The following is an 18,466-nucleotide window of genomic DNA, read 5'->3' on the forward strand; positions in this document are numbered from 1 at the left end:
TCATTCATTGCCAGACTCCATGTATCCCAACCGGAGTGGTCAAGGGCTTAGAGTTAATTGTTTTACAGGGAGGGGCACTAATCCTCCACCAACCCCACTTGACACGTAGGGATGCCAACAGCATCTTGTGTTCCCTGGAGGTCACCCATCCAAGTACTAACCAGACCCAACGTTGCTTAACTTCGCTGATCGGACGGGAAGCGGTGTACTCAACGTGGCATGGCCGTTGGCATATATATATATATATATATATATATATATATATATATATATCATCCAATCCTACATTGTTTCATGAGGAGCGTAGGAGCCCGGGGCTAGGCAGTTGGTCCCGACATTTAAGATGAGTGACCAGCCTCACTCATCCCTGAGTGGCATTACATGAGCAATCAACCCCAACCATCCCTTGGATATAAACATTCACCGGCTCAATCCGATTGGAGTCCAGTAATTACCCACTAAACCACCAGGGGCCAAAATTTGGTTATATGGTTACCACCCAGCGTAGTAAATGGTTTCCTGGTGTTCAGGAAACCATTTGGCTTGTCACTCAGTGTAGTCACCCACAGGCAGAAGGAAGAGGAAAGAATGAAGGTGTAATGATAGGTGAAAAAGGCCCGACTCCTCGGTCCTAAAGCACCTAACGTGTACCAGGGTCCTCTATTGAGACCGGAGCTTAGTCCAATGAAAGAGAGGCAGGACACAAAAACTTCAGGCAATAACCTTTTACACGTATATTATCACAGTCAGACACAGGACAAAAACAGCAGATATTACAACACAATAAGTGACACAGAAATAAAACCTTAACTAGGATATTAGAATCTCACAGGATCCTGACTTAACCAATACGGTTGCCAATACAGAAAGTCTAGTGACGCACGTGGGAGCGCAGGAAGAGAGAGTTCACAAGGGGGGGGGGGAAGGAATCGTGACGAGCTGGAACAGAGTTATGGTAATATTGGGAAAGGATAAGTATTATTAATTCACTCTTAGTATCACCTGATAGCAAACGGGTTTTGGCATTTGATTCTTTCTCGTTTACGTTACGTTTGTTACAATACTGTATAAATTTATTGTCACCATTTTATTGGAACAATTTATTAGTTGTTACCAGCTTAATGGAGCTATAAACTTATGTTGTATGTCAAAGGAAGTATTATCATTTAAATAAGGGGTCCCTGACTCAGGACTTCCCTCCCGCCAAAAGGCGTAACCGGGCGCGGGCTGTAAACACAGAACCTCATAATAAACATGTACGCTGCAGGCATCTTGTTGTTTTGCCAAGTTCCCCCAGTGAATACAGCTTTTTACATGGTGGCAGCAGTTTAAATACGAAGCCTACAGCCTCTAGATGACGGAGACAACTGCTAGTAAGGTGATATTAAGCCTACATATCGTAAATCCAATGAAAGCAGAACCTCCTCAGCAACTATGGCAGAAGGACCGAACCCACCAAGTAAGCTGTGTCTAAGTAATGACAGTGACAGGGAGTGGAAGACATTTAAGCAGAAGTTTGAGCTATACCTCCTTGCGTCAGAGAAGAATAAAAAGCCAGAAGATGTTAAGGTAGCACTACTACTGACATGTGGGAGTGATGAGTTGCTTACAGTATATAACTCCCTTGACTTGGCCAGCACTTCCGAGCCTACACTGAAGATTGTACTCCAGAAGTTAGATGAATACATTGCTCCTTGTAAGAATGAGTTGGCAGCTAGATATAAATTTAGGAGGTGCATGCAGAGACCTGAGGAAACAATTGGACTCCTACATTACGAGACTGCGGATCATGGTGAAGGACTGTGATTATGAGAACCAAGCAGAGAAGGAGCCTAGGGACCAGATAGTCTTTGGTTGCAGTGACGACATTCTTAGGCAGAAGTTTTTTGATGCAGAGGACCTGACATTAAAGAAGACATTGGACATATATGTTACACACCAGGCTACAAGGAAACAGATGAACATATTTAAGGAGAATAATGCAGGCATCATCCAGAAGATCAGCGACAGACACCCTGAGACACCCAGCACACTTCAGAGAGAAAACACCGGTAGGCAAGAGAGCAAGCCTGCAAACCTGAAAGAGTGCAAGTATGGTGGCAGGAAACATGTGTGGCGTGAGGATATGTGCCCAGCTCATGACAAAACCTGTACGAGATGCGGTAAGGTAGGACACTTTGCAGTAAAGTGTACTAATAGTGAGTCAAAAGGTAAAGCTAGGGTACATGCCATAGATGAATGCTTAGGTGAATCAGAGTGTGAAGGAACTACAGATTACCTAATGACTGTATCTGATGAATATATTGGACAGAAAGCCAAGAAATTGGTAAAAACTGACATCAAGGTTGCAAATTCCATTGTAAGGTTTCAGGTAGATTGTGGGGCCAGCGTGAAAGTACTACCTCGCAAATATGTGTCTAATGTCCAATTAGAGCCCTGTGATTCTACTTTAGAAGTGTGGTCTGGGTCCAAGATCACACCCGTTGGTAAGTGTTGTCTAGAAATAGAGAACTGTAAGAACAACAAGAATTATGTGGTAGAGTTTATTGTGGTGGAGGAAGAATACATGCCACTGATTGGTAAAAAGACTTCAGAAGACATGGAGTTAATCACAATGAACTACGAAAACATTAGTGCTGTTCATGATGTATTTAGGAATTTTGAGGATGTATTTGATGACAGCCTAGGAACCCTGCCAGGTGAGGTCACTTAACTATTGATGGGGATGTTAGACCTGCGACATTGCAGGAATGTAGGGTCCCTGTAAGTATGAAAGACAAAGTGTGTAAGAAATTACAGCAACTAGAGGAGATGAAAGTCATAGCCAAAGTGAATGAGCCAACCAAATGGGTAAATCGAATGGTTGCGGCTTCCAAAAAATCAGGTGAGCTGCGTTTATGCATAGACCCTAGAACACTGAACACGGCTCTTAGAAGGGAGCTACATCCTTTACCTGTCCTGGAGGAGATACTTCCAGAGCTGCAAAGGGCAAAAGTCTTCTCTAGTTTAGACCTTAAAGATGGTCACTGGCACTGTAAGCTGGACGCTGAATCCAGTTTACTCACCACCTGCCAAACCCCAGTGGGAAGGTACAGATGGCTTAGGCCGCCATTTGGTCTTGCTGTGAGCAGTGTATTCCAGAAGAGGTTAAACATGGCTCTAGAGGACATAGACGGTATTGTTTGTGTTGCTGACGATATTCTTGTGTATGGAATTGGTGACATTAATGAAGAGGCACTTAGAGATTAAAATGCCCGCCGTGCCCGCCGCTGGACCTCCCACCTCACCACCCCCCACCCCACCACCGGGCTGCCACCGCACCACCATCCCAGGAGGACACAACAGTGGGGTTAGTGACCCCAATCAAGAGGGTCACCAGGACACTACGGTCCTGGGCCCTTGTTCCCCGCAACTGCCCCAACACCAGGTGACCAGAGAAAGGCAACTACCTTGCGGGCGGAACAACCATCGTCAGAAAAGGGGTGGGACTGAACTAGCTTCAGTCCCAAGTAACACCGTATTGACGGCAATTGCTACACCCTCTAGGACAGGAGGCCCAAGGGCAGGAGGCCCAAGGCTATGGCCTAATAAAGTGTACAAGGGTAAGGCGACCCAAGGCTCCGGCCTTAGTACACTCCAGAGAGAGAGTTGCCCCAGTGCATCCCTCTCCTACTGTTCACCCCTACAGGAGCAACACCACGCAGACGGTCTCTATACGTGGCGGGGAAGGAGCGGCCCTGCACGCCCTTCAGTTGCTTCTGGTCGGAAAGATCAGCTCCCGGCTACGGCCAGACTACGTACCAGGGTAAAGAGCCCCTGCTATCGTACGTGTAGCTTTTCCCTACTGTGGGAGTAACACCACGCCGATGGTCTCTATACGTGGCAAGCAAGGAGCGGCCTTGTACGCCCTTCAGTTGCTCTCTGTAAGACGGGTAGGCATCCGGCTCCGGCTGTGGCACGTACCAGGGTAGAGAAGCCCCTGAAGATAGCCCCAGTACGTACTGGAGAGAGTGTGGCCTCTGTGCCCCTCACTCCGGCTTGTCCCTTACTACGGGAGCAACACCGCGCCGACGGTCTCTATACATGGCGTGGAAGGAGCGGCCCTGTACGCCCTTCAGTTGCTCCTTGTACGCCAGGTAAGCTCACGGCCACAGCCAACGTACGTACCAGGGTAAGGCGACCCAAGGCTCCGGCCTCAGGACGTACCAGAGAGGACACGAGTGACGTGAGTCCTTCTCCAGCCTCTTCCCCCTGTGGGAGCCCTTCGTCACCACCCGTGAATATAGCCCCGGAGGTGACACTAGAGTGGTGGCAAGGCCCGATATCGGACCTACCTCCCACGCCTGGGAGATCCTTGTTCCTGCCCGAGTCCCAAAGGAGAAGCTGCCGCAGCCCAGCCCTGTCAGCACCTCTCCCCCTAGGTGCCCGCAGTCCCAGGACACCCAGGCCAGACCCACCGGCTCCCGACGAAGGCGATCCCGGCTCCCTCACTCCATGGAGCCAGAGACGACAGGCCCGACTGCTCCAGCTGTTCGGCCCCAGTCCCGAGGACCACCTATCAGGTCGAGGCCTCCAGACAGGAGGGCCTCCCTGCACCACACCGACGAGTGTGACCCGGGATGTGAATCCCCTGCAGGTAATCCCTTGCCCTCTGCAGGCCTGGTCCCCCTAGGGCTCTACCCTCACGCCCTTGTCACGGAGTGAACATTACCCAGGAGATACAGGTAAATAGTGACTCCCCTTGTGTCGAGAAAACAAATCGGGGAAAAGAACAGTGAACAGTGACTAAGTGAAGAACAGTGCAGTTACCAATAGTCCAAAAGAACTCGGTGTCGACAGGACAGAGAATGAACCTTAGAGTAATTATCCAAGTCCCCCCAATAAAAGAACTTTCTGTGAACGCATAAGGCTAGGGTGCGCGGGCCTGCCAAAAGCCCGAGTGTGAGTGTCGCCATGACCAGGTGACTGTGTCAAGTGTCGCTATCCGCACCCTACCTTATTTATAGTAATATTTCCCCTACAGACTCCCAATCTTGCTTATCCCCTTTGTGATCAATTCATTGTATATCCTGCCTAAAACTGACACCTAGACAATAACATACATAATTCAAGATATCCCTGTATGAGCATTGTAGTGTGCACTAAGTGTAACTATATTTTGTGGTGCTGAATGTTAACTCTGTGTCCCTGTTTCCCTGTATCTCAAATATCACTCTGTGTTGTATTGTAACGGTTAGAATTAAGGTAATAGATGCGTTAAGGTGTACTGCCTGGTTTTTATGTCCTGTTCCTTTGTTGGTGCTTTACTTCCGGTCTAGAAAGAGGACCCCGCTTCAGTTGCTAGTGTTTTTAGGACGAGAAGTCACCTTAAAAACACCAGCATAACACTGGTGGCAAGCGGTGGTTCTGGATCCGAGTAAAAGCACGGAGGAACGATAAAAAGAAACTTGCACAATGGCAGCCAAACCGCACATCCAATTGCCGAGATTCAACCCGGACCAATGTGACATTGAAGTATATTTAGATATGGTCAAACCCCTCCTAGACATAGGGTTCGACTTGGATAGAGAAAAAATTGCAGTCACATTGCCTAACCTGGGAATAATAATTGCCACTGTCGCACCAAAAATCGTCCCAGAACTGACATGGGACCAATTCTCACAAATCGTGAGACAGACTTTCACGCCATCAATAGGCAGAGTTGTCGCCCTCTCTCAACTCGACGCCCTCACCTACGACGGTAACCTAGACGACACATTCGTCCAGGCTTGGCACCTCGTCAGCACCGCTTATCCCGGGGCAACTACAAATGCCCGAGATATACACATATTTAATGCCCTGCTGAGGATTCTCCCTAGCACAGTCAGGGAGCACTTCTCGATCTATGATCCCTCAGGGGACATGGACCAGGACCTGCAACTCGTCAGACGTCTCCTCGCCGCCCGTCCCATACCACAACCACTCCACGCGGTGACAAGATTCCCGACAAACCACAACCCTCCACCCAAACTTAAGCCGCCACCTCACCAGCCACCTACAGAGCCGACTCCTACTGTGCCCAGGGCTTACCCACAGAAAAAACGCCCCAACCCCAAGGAACAAGGCAACCTGATTACCATTAATCCTTGGGAGTTCACGGCCTGCAGTCGCACCTGCCCCCTGCACGACATAAGAGAACAGCTCAAGGCAAGCAGGCGCAGAAACTTTCAACAGGGATGCAAGAAAGTCTCCTCCTTAGATGACGACGCACTGCCAATACTCTACCTGGGACTGGGCGATGACGAACACGACGATAACACCCAACCTAAGCAGATGGATTTTTTAGGCCCGCCCCCGCACCTCCCCACGGTGGCAGGGGCCACCTCACACAGCTACAGACCCCCAGTCTACAACAAGATTTGGCTGAACGGGGTCAAGGCACGATTGCTGGTAGATACGGGAGCAGCCAGATCGTGCCTCTACTCCCACTTCTACTCCCGCCACACCTCTGCCTTCAGCCCCCTTCTCCCCACTTCAGCCAACCTCGTCGACGCGGGGGATGGCCCCCTGCCTATCCGTGGGGAAACATGGGCCCTTCAAACCAACTCTCACTAACAAGTATCCACCAACCACCCATTCATCGTATTCGATTCTACATGTAATCAATATGATGGATATCTTGGGCTGGACCTCCTCCAAAAACTCCACGCCACCAATGACTGCCATCAGCGGCACCTCCACTTCAGTCCAGCCCGCCCCAACCAAGCATCAATTAACAAGAAAAAATCTGGTAGAAGAAAAATGAAGAACACCCCCCCCCACACCACGCAGACACACATAACCCCCGAACACTCACCTGCCCCAACCCACCTGTACATCTGACCCCAACCCAACCTCACTCAACGCCTCACTTCATCCTCCTCCACCACCACCCCCCACTACACATCGTCTGGACCCCTCCCCATCTTTTCCTGCCACCATCGCCTCCTCAATCACCATTCCACCCCACCACAAAGCTTAGGTAAAGCTTAACAGACCTTCAGGTACCTCCATCCTCTTCTCACCATCCATACCCACCGGACCACTCTCCTCATGTTTAGTATCCCCCACCTTCCTCCCCCCACATGCCCATGAAATCCGTATCGCTAACCTCGCCACAACCCCACTAACCCTACCACGAGGACTCATCATTGGTGACACGGAAGAAGCAGAACCATGCCAAGCACCACCCCCCGACCATCCCACTCTCCCCGACTTACCGTCACATCTATCCCCTTCCCAAACCAACAGCCTCCGACAACTCCTCCTGGACTTTCAGGACCTATTCTCCTCCGGCCCAACCGACCTTGGCCACACTACGTATCTCAGCCACGAGATACACACGACCGGACCTCCAATTCGCCAACCATCACGATGAAAAAATTCAAAACAACGGGCAGAAGAAGACCGGCAGGTCCAGGATATGCTTGATGCTGGCGTTATCTCGAACTCCACTAGCCCATGGTCCTCACCTGTTGTACTCGTGCGAAAGAAAGACGGGACTATGCGCTTTTGCGTCAATTACCGCAGAGTCAACGACGTTACTATCAAAGACGCTACACCCATACCCAGGATCGATGACTTGCTTGACTCCCTACATGGGTCGACCTGGTTCTCTACCCTAGACCTGCAATCAGGCTATTGGCAAGTCCCTGTACACCCTGACGACAAGCACAAAACCGCCTTCTCAACATCGAACGGGAAGCATCATGAGTTCAACGTTCTTCCCTTCGGACTCTGCAACGCCCCTGCCACATTCTCCTGCCTGATGGAGTCAGTTCTCAGTGGGCTAACCTGGGAGACTTGTTTGGCATACCTAGACGACGTCATCGTTTTCAGTCATACCTGGGCCGACCACCTCCACCGCCTCAAACAAGTTTTCCATCGTATCCGCCAGGCAGGGCTCAAACTGAAACCGACAAAGTGCGTCTTGGCCGAGAGATCAGTCTCTTTCCTCGGACATCTGATTAACGCTGAAGGCATCTCCCCTGACCCAGAAAAACTACGTGTGATCGCCGACATTCCCCTACCTCGTGACGTACACGAAACTAGAGCCTTCCTAGGCCTAACATCATACTACAGGCGGTTTGTCAAAGGATTTGCAGATATCGCCAAACCCCTACACGACCTAACAAAAAGGGGCGAGCCGTTCGTATGGACTGAACCAAGAAAAACTGCATTCACCACCCTCAAGTCCAAGCTAACGTCTGCCCCCGTCGTCGCTTTCCCAGATTACAACCTCCCATTCCACCTGTATACCGACATATCACTCATTGCCATAGGGGCTGTCCTTGCACAAGTGCAGAACGGCCGCAAACATATCATCGCCTGTGCCAGCCGCACCTTAAATCCTGCTGAAAGAAACTACACGGACACCAAACGAGAGTGCCTGGGAATCATCTGGTCCCTCGATTACTTCCGCTTCTACATCTCAGGCACCCATGTGATAGTCATTACGGACCACCAATCCCTACAATGGTTACGTCAGTCAAACACCACCAACGCACAACTCATACGATGGCGAGAAACACTCGAGGAGTATGATTTCGAGATCTCATACCGACCAGGTAAACTCCACACAAACGCCGACGCCCTGTCCCGTCTACCAATCAATGCAAACTCAACAGAGCCAGACCTAATCCAAATGTGGCACAACAAACAACACCCTACCTCGATCCCACCAAGCACATTCGCTAAACTCCATCCACACAGCGAGCACCTGTTTGATCCCAACGGACACATCGTCCTAAGCCCCACCACCGCCCACGACACTATGCTACACCTCCATGCCCATAACGGCATCCACCTGGGATCTAAAAAACTCCTACAAGTCTTTACCGACATGTACTGGACACCTAACCCATCCACCATTGCCAAGAACATCGTACAATCCTGCCGAGCCTGTGCTTTAGGAAAGGACATCACCCGTACACCCAGCCCTTCAGGAAAATTAACAGCACAGAAACCCTGGCAACTACTTTCCTTAGACGTCGTCGGCCCCCTCACACCCAAAGCAGGGTACAAATACATAATCACATTCGTGGATGTGTATTCAAAGTTTATCATCGCATGCCCCGCCAAAGATCACAGTGCAGTATCAGTCGCCGATGCCCTCACCCGCCATGTCTTCCCGTATTTTGGTATTTCCCAAGCACTGCACTCAGATAATGCCCCAGAATTTACTGGCAAGGTCTGGGAAGAACTGGCAAACATATTTGGATACCACATCTCCCACTCATCCCCCTACTGGCCCCAAGGTAACAGCATCTGCGAGAGGAGCCATCGCTCCCTCATGAACCAGGTCCACACACGCATTATGCAAACAGGGAACGAGGACTGGCCTGCCCACGTTAAGATTATCCAATAGGGTTTAAAAACATGCCCACGAGAAGACGGGATAACTCCACATGAAAGAGTTTTCGGGGAATCTCCACTACTCCTACCACTCCGCCACCACCTTCAGCCACCCACCCCACCCTCCACTACCGACCCTCTCCACCACCTCAAATGCCGCCTCCACCACCTACACACTCAACAACACCTGGCGCCCGACACAAATCACTCCAACCCATACAAACCTGGTCAGTCCATAGTTGTTGCACACCTGCCTGCCCCCTCCAAAACCTGCCCCCGATTTAATGGCCCCTTCAAAATTATTCGAGTACCCAACCCATACCAAGTCATCATCGATCAACAGGGACAACACCGCACATACCGAAATCGCCACGTGCGACCCTTCCACCCACCCAACACTGACCACCCCCATGCCCGCTCGACCTGCACCTCTTCCCGCACACCTGTCCATACCGACCTTTCTGAGAATTACCCCCCAGACTCCTACTCCTACTCCTTCTCACCCCCACCCTCCACCTCATCGACAACCAGCCCACCCTCCGACACACCACCACCACCGCCTGAGACTGCCACCCCTCCACAACTCACAACTCACCTCCCTACCACCTGTCCACCCACCACCTCCCGACCCACACCGCCCCCTCTGCCTACATCACCACCACCGCCCAAAGCCATCACCTCCGCAGACCTCACAAATCACCACCCTACCACCTGCACACCCACCACCCCCCTCCCCCTTGACCATTCTCATTATACGCGCCACACCGCATCCCCACTCACCTCCCCCCCTAACAGCCGCATGCCCTCACCACCACCACGTGCACAACCACCCACACCAACCCTCACTACCACCACCACCAGATCAGGACGCCTCTCACGCCCACCCTCGAGATACACCCCAACACCACCGCCCATCGCACGCCCATCCCACCACCCACCACCACCACGTACCCCGCCCACCCCAAACACCTCCCCCATAACCTTCCCCCTCCACCAAGTACGATGGAATCTTCCCAGGTCCCAGTTCCCCAAAGTACAACGCTCCTCCCACCGAACCATCCCCCATAAAACCACCAATCTCCCATCACTCTCCAGCATTCAGCTTTCATCTCCTTACCAGGCACCATTCCCCGAGATGAAAGTGACGAGAGTACACTGGCTACCCCACGACCGCCCACATGCCAGAATCCGAGAGACTCACCACCTTCTCCGACTCCTATGCCGGACCGACCATCCATCCTCCCTCCGGCTCACTCTCAACCCCCATCAGGAGCCTAACACCTTCACCATCCACTAGGTCAGCCTCCTCCAACACCTCACCCCGGCCCACCAGACATCCACCTCCACCACCTACCACCTCCAGTCACGGGGTCGTGACTTTTACAACGCGGTGGGTGGTAAAATGCCCGCCGTACCCTCCGCCAGACCTCCCACCTCACCACCCCCCACCCCACCACCAGGCCGCCACCGCACCACCACCCCAGGAGGACACAACGGTGGGGTTAGTGACCCCAATCAAGAGGGTCACCAGGACACTACGGTCCTGGGCCCTTGTTCCCCGCAACTGCCCCAACACCAGGTGACCGGGGAAAGGCAACTACCTTGCGGGCGGAACACCCGTCATCAGAAAAGGGGTGGGACTGAACTAGCTTCAGTCCCAAGTAACACCATATTGACGGCAATTGTTACAACCTCTAGGGCAGGAGGCCCAAGGCTACAGCCTAATAAAGTGTATGAGGGTAAGGCGACCCAAGGCTCCGGCCTTAGTACACCCCAGAGAGAGAGTTGCCCCAGTGCATCCCTCTCCTGCTGTTCTCTCCTACAGGAGCAACACCGCGCCGATGGTCTCTATACGTGGCGGGGAAGGAGCGGCCCTGTACGCCCTTCAGTTGCTTCTGGTCAGAATGATCAGCTCCTGGCTACGGCCAGAGTACGTACCAGGGTAAAGAGCCCCTGCTATCGTAAGTGTAGCTTTTCCCTACTACGGGAGTAACACCGCGCCGACAGTCTCTATACGTGGCAGGGAAGGAGAGGCCTTGTACGCCCTTCAGTTGCTCTCTGTGAGACAGGTAGGCATCCGGCTCCGGCTGTGGCACGTACCAGGGTAGAGAAGCCCATGAAAATAGCCTCAGTACGTACTGGAGAGAGTGTAGCCTCTGTGCCCCTCACTCCGGCTTGTCCCCTACTACGGGAGCAACACCGCGCCGACGGTCTCTATACGTGGTGGGGAAGGAGCGGCCCTGTGCGCCCTTCAGTTGCTCCTTGTACGCCGGGTAAGCTCACGGCCACAGCCAACGTACACCAGGGTAAGGTGACCCAAGGCTCCGGCCTCAGGACGTACCAGAGAGGACACGAGTGACATGAGTCCTTCTCCAGCCTCTTCCCCCTGTGGGAGCCCTTCATCACCACCCGTGAATATAGCCCCGGAGGTGACACTAGAGTGGTGGCAAGGCCCGATATTGTACCTACCTCCCACGCCTGGGAGATCCTTGTTCCTGCCCGAGTCCCAAAGAAGAAGCTGTCGCAGCCCAGCCCTGTCGGCGCCTCTCCTCCTAGGCGCCTGCAGTCCCAGGACACCCAGGCCAGACCCACCGGCTCCCGACAAAGGCGATCCCGGCTCCCTCACTCCACGGAGCCAGAGACGACAGGCCCGACTGCTCCAGCTGTACGGCCCCAGTCCCGAGGGCCACCTCTCAGGTCGAGGCCCCCATACAGGAGGGCCTCCCTGCACCACACCGACGAGGCCCTAACTCGAGGGCCACCTCTCAGGTCGAGGCCCCCAGACGGGAGGGCCTCCCTGCACCCCACCGACGAGTGTGACCCGGGCAGTGACTCCCCTGTGGGTAATCCCTTGCCCTCTGCAGGCCGGGTCCCCCTAGGGCTCTATCCTCACGCCCTTGTCACGGAGTGAACATTACCCAGGAGATACAGGTAAATAGTGACTCCCCTTGTGTCGAGAACAAATCGGGGAAAAGAACAGTGAACAGTGACTAAGTGAAGAACAGTGCAGTTACCAATAGTCCAAAAGAACTCGGTGTCGGCAGGACAGAGAATGAACCTTAGAGTAATTATCCAAGTCCCCCCAATAAAAGAACTTTCTGTGAACGCATAAGGCTAGGGTGCGCGGGCCGGCCAAAAGTCTGACTGTGAGTGTCGCCGTGACCAGGTGACTGTGTCAAGTGTCGCTATCCGCACCCTACCTTATATATAGTAATATTTCCTCTACAGACTCCCAGTCTTGCTTATCCCCTTTGTGATCAATTCATTGTATATCCTGCCTAAAACTGACACCTAGACAATAACATATATAATTCAAGATATCCCTGTATGAGCATTGTAGTGTGTACTAAGTGTAACTATATTTTGTGGTGCTGAATGTTAACTCTGTGTCCCTGTTTCCCTGCATCTCAAATATCACTCTGTGTTGTATTGTAACGGTTAGAATTAAGGCAATAGATGTGTTAAGGTGTACTGCCTGGTTTTTATGTCCTGTTCCTTTGTTGGTGCTTTACTTCCGGTCTAGAAAGAGGACCCCGCTTCAGTCGCTAGTGTTTTTAGGACGAAAAGTCGCCTTAAAAACACCAGCATAACAGAGATCATGATAGGAAACTAGTGAAATTGTTGGAGAGGTGTAGAGAAAAGGGTACCAAACTTAACAGAAAGTTGAGTTGAGGAAGAGTGAAATCAGCTTCCTGGGGCACAGAATTACCAGTGATGGTTTGAAAGTAGATCCCCCAAAGGTAGAAGCAATAAAGTTAATGAAGGCCCCAAGCAATGTAACTGAAATACAGAGGTTCTCGGGGATGGTAAATTATTTAGGGAAATTCTTACCTCACTTGTCTGAAGTGATGGAACCCATAAGAAGACTGACATGCAAGGACATAGAATGGAATTGGTCCTCTGAACAGGAGGAGGCATTCTGCAGTGTGAAAGAATTAATTAATAAGGCCCCTGTTCTGCAATATTTTGATCTCAAGGTTGACCTAACTATTCAGTGTGATGCTTCCCAGAAACCCTTGGGGGCCGCTCTTATGCAGAGTGGAAAACCCCTAGCATATGCCAGCAGAGCCTTGACAGATGTAGAGACAAGATATGCACAAATTGAAAAAGAGGCATTGTTTTTGCTTTGAATAAATTTCATCAGTATGATTTTGGTAGAAAGGTCATTGTAGAGAGTGACCACAAGCCCCTGGAAAGCATCACTCTGAAACCCTTATGCAATGCTCATTAAAGACTTCGGGGTATATTGATGAATATTCTACAATATGATATTGAAGTTAGACATGTAAAAGGTAGTGAAATGTTCTTGGCGGACACGCTTTCACGTGCCTTCTTGCCCAATACCCGTAACCCTTATGGGATAGAATTCGAGCTTATCAATGCAGTAAAACACCTGCCTATCAGGGAAGGGAGGTTGGCTGAAATAAGAGCAGAGACAGAGAGAGATGAATCACTCATGGCCCTTAAAGCTGTAATTCTGAATGGGTGGCCCGAAGATATGAGTGACGTGGAGCCGCTTGTTAAGCCATATTTTCACTGCAGAGATGAGCTAACCTTACAGGATGGGCTAATTTTCAAAGGTAACAGAGTTGTTATACCCTTCAACATGAGGAAAATAACCAAAGAAGCCATCCACTCCTCACATTTAGGCATCGAAGGGTGTCTGAGAAGGGAACGTGAATGCGTGTTTTGGCCCGGTGTCGTATGCACGGAGTGACTTGACTTATGCTCAGTGCGCATGCGCCAAGTGGCCGTTTAGCTTCTATTTTGAAAGTATCTGCATGTTTTCTCAAATTTTGTGCCATTTATCAACAACATTGTATGAATTACATGTGTCAGGAAGATAGCTGGATGTCTTATCGACCTGTAGGGAAGCAGCCTAGGTATATATATATATATATATATATATATATATATATATATATATATATATATATATATATATATATATATATATATGTTACAGGCAGATTGTCAAATTAGTCATTTCGTGAATTAAAATTAGTTTAATTTAGGTTTATTTAGGTTAGGTTGATCTAGGATAAGGTTAGGTTAGGTTTGGTTAGGTTAGGTTAATTTAGGCTTAATAGGGAAGGGAACGGTAACTTCCAGCATAAAGTCACTCCGTGCATATGACACCGGCATGAACGCCGAAGTGAAGCAATATATATCTATGTGTGAAACGTGTAATGCATTCCCTATTGCCAACAGGAAGGAACCCCTGATGCCTCATGAGTTGTCTGACAGACCTTGGGACAAAGTGGGTGTGGACCTAATGACTATAAAGGGCTATAATTATTTAGTCACTGTAGATTACGTCAGTAACTTCTGAGAAATTGATCATTTAGACAACCTACGGGCTACTACTGTAATAAGAATATTGAAGGCCCATTTTGATAGATATGGTTTGCCCTCAGTTGTGGTCTCTGACAATGGGCCACAGTTTGTGAATGAAGAGTTCATTGAATTTGCCCAGAAATATGACTTTGAACACAGGACTAGCAGCCCACACCACCCACAATTAAATGGAAAGGCTGAATCAGCTGTCAAAATGGCAAAGCGCCTCATAAGGAAGGCTGTTGAGAGTGGCAGGGATCCTTGGTTGGCTATATTAGATTACAGAAATACACCCACACAAGACACTACTGGCAGCCCTGCCCAGTGCAATTTGGGACGTAGGACACGTACTCTCTTGCTTACAGTATCTAATCTACTTAGACCTCAGCAGATAGACACAGAGCTAGTGAAGAGAGAGAGAAAAAGGAAGAACATGAGGAGTAAAAGGTATTTTGAGAGGGGTGCTAGAGGTCTTGACAAACTTGTAGAGGGAGACCAAGTACGCATGAAGCCGTATGTATTGGGTAGGAAACACTGGGAACCAGGAACAGTGGTGGAGAAACTTGATGAGAGGTCATACCTGGTGGAGGGAGAATCGGGTGTTCTGAGGAGAAATAGACGACACATAATGAAGACAAAAGAAGACAGAAATGGCAATATGGGTGAGACCAAAAAGAAGCCCTCAGTTGACAGACAACAGGGTTGTGATCAGCTCGAGGGAAGTGATAGTCCAACTGAGATTCGTAGAGCCAGTAATGGCGGAAACCCATGTTCCGCCACTTCGAGCAGTCCAAAAAAAGAGACATACAGCAGTGGCAGGGAACATAGAACAACAAGGGGCAAGATGCCAGAAAGACTGAAGGACTACATAGTATCAAAGTAATGGTACTGGGCATGTATGATGGTACACTTTGTTTACACCTGTGGGGCACACTTAGGTGGGGCAGCTTGGGGTTTACCAACAACAAACAAATACATTGTTCTATTTATTTCTTACAAAGGGAAGGATGTTACACTACTGTATGAATTTATTGTCACCATTTTATTGGAACAAATTATTAGTTGTTACCAGCTTAATAGAGCTATATACTTATGTTGTATGTCAGAGGAAGTATTTTCATTTAGATAAGGGGTCCCTGACTCAGGACTTCCCTCCCGCCAAAAGGCGTAACCGGGCAGTAAACACAGAACCTCATAATAAACATGTACCCTGCAGGCCTCCTGTTTTGCCAAGTTCCCCCAGTGAATACAGCTTTTTACAACGTTAGCTGTGGGAAGGGGATTTTGTAGGAAGCGAGGGAGTAGAGGGACACTAGATATTCACTGTGTTTACGGTAATATAAAGGGGAGGATATTACTCTCACTTCTCTATTGTTTTCTAGTAACAAGGGACATAGGTATATTTTCACTACAGAGAATTCCTCAGGGGAGGAGTCTTACTGGTTTCTTATAAGGGCGTCACTTATGAGTCGGATTCCTCAGAACTCACTCACTGTACTAGTTCTTACTCATTCGCCCGTGATTTCACTCACCTCGACATTTGACATACATTAAGTCACTATATCACTAACCTGTTTTCTAGGGCAACGTCACACTTAACATAATTTCACTGCACTAGTTCTGGGGCAATACCACACTTGACATAATTCACTCGTGTCGTGGGGGCGGCGGAGAGACAAGCCGGGGTCTATTCTGCCGGACTAGGGGCACCCCCAAGGGAGGGCGTGCCGAGAGGGCACGGGACTGCTCGCAGGGGCGTCCTCTCGCGTCCAGGGCTGCATGTGGCACAAGGGCCCGTAGTCTCCGGCCTAGGTTTAGTAGTGTGTCCCTCAGGATTGGGGCCAAACAGGTCCAGAAGTCTCTGGCTCAGGTTTCGGCCGGAGGTGGAGGTCTTTAGCCGTCTCTTGGGCGTGGGGAGGTTGCGCCCAGGGGTCCTGGGGAGGGCATGGAGAGGCTGAGGGCTGCGGTCCCCAGAATCAAGGGGCGCCATCAGGTGGGGGCTGCGGCACCGTCCTGCACTAGGGCCCGACAGGTGAGTCTTCTCCAGGGCCAGGCGTAGAGACCGGAGGCCAGGGGAAGCCGTTAGGCCTCGCGGGGTCTCTCTGGTGCTGGGGAGCCGGGCGCCTGTCTCACGCAGGGGCGATGACGACACCTCCTTCTGGCCGTGGGGCCCGGCAATAGGCCGTGGCTGTGTGGGGGAGTCAGCGCGCCTCTGGTCACCTCTCAAGCGACCGTTGGCCTTTCTATTCTGCAGGAGGGGGGAGCGGCAGTAGGCCGTCTCAGGGGCAGTGCTTTTGGAGCAGCAATAGACCGTCCCCTTCAGCAGGAGGGAAGAGCGGCAATTGGCTATCTTGGGCAGTACCTTCAGAGCGACAATAGGCCGTCTCCTTTGGCAGGAGGGAGGAGCGGCAATCGGCCGTCTCGGGGGCAGCACCTCCAGAGCGGCAATAGGCCGTCTCCTTCGGCAGGAGGGAAGAGCGGCAATTGGCTGTCTCAGAAGCAGCACCTTCAGAGTGGCAATAGGCCATCTCCTTCGGCAGGAGGGGTGAACGGCAATAGGCCGTCTCAGGGGCAGTGCTTCCAGAGCGGCAATAGACCGTCTTCTTTGGCAGGAGGGAGGAGCAGCAATAGGCTGTCTCCTTCGGCAGGAGGGAGGAGCGGCAATAGGCCATCTCCTGGGGCAGAAGAGATGAGCGGCAGTAGGCCGTCTCGGAGGAAACACCTTCAGTGCAACGCTTGGCCGACTGACGAAGGCGGGAGCGGCAATTGGCCGTCTCCAGAGGGGCACTGTCAGGAACTGAGATATCACCTCCACCCCAGTCTGATCTGGCAGTCCCACTCCCCGAAGGTAGTGTCCTCCTTCTGCTATGGTGGAGGTGCGATGGTTGGGTGTTATAAGGGCACACAGACCGGACTGGCTTATGCTGTTGTCGTATTGGGTCCCCTAGTGTGGGTGTGGCTACTACGTGCGGTCCGGGTAGGGGTGTCGGTGTATTTCTGGGAGCACTGCGCTATTCTTCTCTTACTGCGGTTCTGGGGGCACTACACTGTTTCTCTCTCTCTCCATGATTCTGGGGGCACTACGCTGTTCTTCCCTCACCTCGTTTCCGGGGGCACTGTCTTGCAAGCCACGCATTTCAGAAGGAAAGAAAGACAGAAGAGGGAGTGTAAAGTCACCCGTAGACAGAAGGACAAGGAAAGAATGAAGGAAAGAAAGACAGAAGAGGATGGAAGGAAAGAAGGATGGAGGAGAGGAAAGGGCAGACACCCAACAGCAGCACTACATCGAGTGACCACTCACCACTAATTATGTTTATATATATATATATATATATATATATATATATATATATGGCCATCGCACAGTATGAGTGGCTTTAGGCCAAAAAAGGTGATTATAGCCTTAATAAGCCACCAGAGTACAAGAAACCATTTATGAAATACACACCCCGTGGAGACACCCCACCTAGGACGGTGTCATGACCGCACCCCCACCCCAGAAGGAGACCACGGAGCGCACCAGGTCCGAGCGATATGGGCCCAGGTATACCACGGCCCTACGCCCCTCTTCCCCTCAACACGGCCAGAGATAACCAAACAGTCCCGGCCAGCACTCGCCAGGAACTGGCCCTCTGTCACCTCTGTCCTGTTCTCCCCACTCCTGCCACCCGGAACTCTCTCAGCCTGCCTTCTGCCCCAGCTTTCCTTCCCCCACATCACACAGCAGTCCGGATCACCAACCTCGCCCCCTCGCCTC

The 18,466-nt window shown here is 51.0% G+C and overlaps 1 non-coding gene across 1 annotated transcript; it reads right to left on the bottom strand.

Moving 5' to 3' along the window:
• Positions 1 to 112: 112 nt before the first annotated feature.
• LOC145402365 (5S ribosomal RNA) lies at positions 113 to 231 on the bottom strand. Its single transcript, XR_013897723.1, has one exon. It is a non-coding gene; the product is annotated as a 5S ribosomal RNA (ribosomal RNA).
• Positions 232 to 18,466: the final 18,235 nt, after the last annotated feature.

Source organism: Coenobita brevimanus, chromosome 57, assembly GCF_032717465.1.
Source record: "Coenobita brevimanus isolate Jiangsu-jjx chromosome 57, ASM3271746v2, whole genome shotgun sequence".
Classification (NCBI taxonomy): domain Eukaryota; kingdom Metazoa; phylum Arthropoda; class Malacostraca; order Decapoda; family Coenobitidae; genus Coenobita; species Coenobita brevimanus.